We start from the raw sequence: 3,784 nt of genomic DNA on the forward strand, positions 1-3,784 counted from the left end.
AAAGGATACTGTCTTCATTCTTGCCCACAATCTATACTTTTATGGTTCAATATAGGCTTCTATTTCAAGAAAAGAAGAGGGAGCTCGATGCCCGTCATCCTAGCTACTCAGGAGGCTGAGAGCTGAAGATCAAGGCCCTGAGTTCAATCCCCATGGACGATCAAAAAAGAAAAAAAAAGGCGGGGGGGGGGGGGGAGTCTTTGGGATAGGTGTATCCCTAATTTTTTTGTGCCAGTCCTGGGACTTGACCTCAGAACCTGGCATCTGTCCCTGAGCTTCTTTTGCTCAAGGCTGGAGCTCTACCACTTGAGTCATGGCTCTACTTCTGGCTTTTTGGGTGGTTCATTAGACCTAAGAGTCTCATAGACTTTCCTATCCAGGCTGGCTTCGAACTGTGATCCTGAGACCTCAGCCTCCTGAGTAGGTAAGATTACAGGCCACCAGCACTCAGCTATGGCAGAACCCAAATCTAACTCAGTTCTGGATTTTAAAGTTTCTTTACTGAACTAAGGGTTGAACTGTTCCTTTGGGTGTTGAGGATCTTTTACCTTTCCCTACTACACAATAATCACACCTTCTCATTTAATAATAGCTAAATATTATGTGCCATTGGATTTAATCCAGATAAAAATTTTATAATGTCCCAGATAGACGCCAGTGGCTTACACTTGTAATCCTAGCTACTCAGGAGGTTGAGATCTGAGGATCACCACTCAAAGCCAGCCCAGGCAGCCAAATCTGAGACTCTTATCTCCAATGGACCATCAAAAGGCAAAAGTAGAAATGTGGTTCAAGTGGTATAGCACCAGCCTTGAATGGAAAAAACTAAAAGCATGTGGCCCTGAGTTCAAGCCCCAGTACATACTCTCTGTCTCTCTGTCTCTGTCTCTGTCTCTCTCTCTCTCTTTCTCTCTCTCTCTCACACACACACAATGTTGCAAATAATATACAAGTTGGGAAAAGTCAGAATGCTAGTAAACAATGAAGACTGATTAAGCCATTGAGTTTAGTTTGTTTCCGATTATACGGCGGAACACATTTAACCTCATATCTTTTTATTCTTTGGACAATTCCTTTCTCAATGCCCACAAAATGCCAAGTATCAACTCATGTCTGGAAATGATAGATTCAAACCTCTAGGATTTGAGTCTCTAAATGTCTGGGTATTGTCTTTCCCCTGGCTGTAAAGTGATCTGGGTGCTATTGATAGATAATGGAACCATAATGAAAAATTGATCAGTGCTTGGGGATGTTTTTGTTAGTACCACCACTGAAATGACAATGGATTTTAAACCAGCTTACTAAATTCTGCAGAAAAAATAGTATTTCAACCTTGTTTTTGAAGACCTCCTTTCCCCCCAGTTTAAAATATTACCTTTATTTAGCTGAGGGTACTTGCAATATGCCTATAGACCTATAGGCATTCAGGAGGCTGAGGCAGGAGGAGCAATGGAGCCTGGAGTTGGGAGAGCTGGAAGTCGTGCTATGGCTCCAGTAGTAGAGCACTAGCCTTGAGCAGAAGGAGCTCAGGGACAGTGCCCAGGCCCTGAGTTCAATCAAGCCCCCAAACCGGCAAAGTAAAAAGAAAGGAAGGGCTGGGAATATGGCCTAGTGGTAGATTGTTTGCCTCCCATACGTGTAAGCCCTGGGTTCGATTTCTCAGCACCACATATATAGAAAAAGTCGGAAGTGGTGCTGTGGCTCAAGTGGTAGAGTGCTAGCCTTGAGCAAAAAGAAGCCAGGGACAGTGCTCAGGCCAAGTCCAAGCTCCAGGACTGGCAGAAAGAGTGAGAGAAAGAGAGAGAAGAGAGAGAGAGAGAGAGAGAGAGAGAGAGAGAGAGAGAGAGAGAGAGAGAGAGAGTTTCCTATTATAGATGTTTGGAATTCCTTCATTTACATTGACTACAAGAGGCTAGAAAATGCCTTTTCCTGGTAAGTGTACAGGAATTATTTCATTTTAAACCCACTTTCAATTATGCCAGACTCAGCCCTTAGCCATTCCTACATAATCTCACTTCACAGATTTCTTTCTTTCGTTCTTTCCTTTTTTTTTTTTTTTTAGTGTGTGTAAATTCCTTATGTTGTTATTCTGGGAACTAAATAAGTCCATTGTAATAAAAAGCCTTTCTGACCAGAATCTCTGGATTTGAAGTCAATGATCCTTTTATTCTCTTCTACAAAATGCTTATTATATAATAAGATATAAATGGTTTCTCTGGTCTTTTATAGGCAGCATAATTATTATGACTTAAATGCATAAAGTGGGTGTTTACAAGGCAGAGAGTTTTATGAGGTGTTTAAACAGATGTACAAAAGGAAGAAATAAGGCTGGTAATTATAGCTCAGTGCTAGAGGTTTGGCCTAGAAGTGCAGGTCATTGGTCGTGTGTGTTTGTGAGCTCATACTTTGTGTGTGCGTGTGTGTGTGTGTGTGTGTGTGTGTGTGTGTGTGTGTGTAGATACTGGGACTTGAGTTCAAGGTCTCTCATTCTTTAATTTTTGGCCAGTCCTGGGGATTGAAATCAGGGCCTGAGCACTGTCCTTGAGCTCTTTTGCTTGAGCCAGAGTGCCACTTCTGGCTTTTTCTGTGTATGTGGTACTGAGGAATCGAACCCAGGGCTTCATGCATTCTAGGCAAGCACTCTACCACTAAGCTACCTTCCCAGCCCACATCGCTTTTTTAGAGATCACTGAATAATATTTCACTATATGCACAAGGCAGAATATTTTTAATTCATTGTCTCTTGAAGAATATCACCGTTGCTTTCCAACTCATGCATAAAGGCTCTGTAAATAAACACGTGCAGGTTTCTATGTGGACATAACTTTTCAACTCACTTAGGTAAATAGCAAAGAGCTGTAATGGTAGAGTGTGTGGCAGGATTGTTTCTGGAAGAATCAACCAGACTGCCTTCCAAAGTGGCTGTGATAGTTGGCATTCCACTAATGATTCGTGAGGGAATTCTTGTTTCCTCACATCTTCATCAGCATTTGGTATCTTCAGTACATTGGATTTCAGCCACTTTAATAGCAATGCCACGGTATTTCCTTGTTTCACGTTGCATTCCTCAAAGGGACGTGAGGCAGGCATATTTTCAACAGATGCTCATTTGTCATTTGTGTATGTTTCTGGTGAAATGTCTCTTTGGCTCCTTGGCACATTTTTCTTTATTTTTATTCCTTTTGTGCCTGTCTTGGGCCTCAAGCTTGGGTCTGGGCGCTGTCCCTGAGCATTTGTGCCTGAGGCTAGCAAGCTGCCATTTGATCCACAGATCCACTTCTGCCTAAAAAGGAATTAATTGGAGATAAGAGTCTCACAGACATTCCTGCCTGGCTGGCTTTGAACCATGATTCTCAGATCTCAGCTTCCTCAGTAGCTAGGATGACACGTGTGAGCCACCAGCTCCCGGCTCTTTTGCACAGTTTAAAACTAAGTTTGTTTTCCCTTTTGAGTTTTAAGTGTGCTTTGTAGATTTTTGGAGACAAGTCTTTCATTGCATATGTGTTTTTGCAAATATTTTCTCTCAATCTGTGGCTTAACCTTTTCTTTATTTTCATGAGCTTTTTCGGAGTAACATTTTAGAACACTACAATAAAGTACAGTTGATTAATTTTTCTTTGATGGGCTACAATTTGGAAGTTGCCTCAAAAATGTCATTGCCAGGGCTGGGAATATGGCCTAGTGGCAAGAGCACTTGCCTTGTATACATGAAGCCCTGGGTTCGATTCCCCAGCACCACATGTATAGAAAACGGCCAGAAGTGGCGCTGTGGTTCAAGTGGCAG

The sequence above is a fragment of the Perognathus longimembris genome, chromosome 27 (assembly GCF_023159225.1).
Source record: "Perognathus longimembris pacificus isolate PPM17 chromosome 27, ASM2315922v1, whole genome shotgun sequence".
Classification (NCBI taxonomy): Eukaryota; Metazoa; Chordata; class Mammalia; order Rodentia; family Heteromyidae; genus Perognathus; species Perognathus longimembris.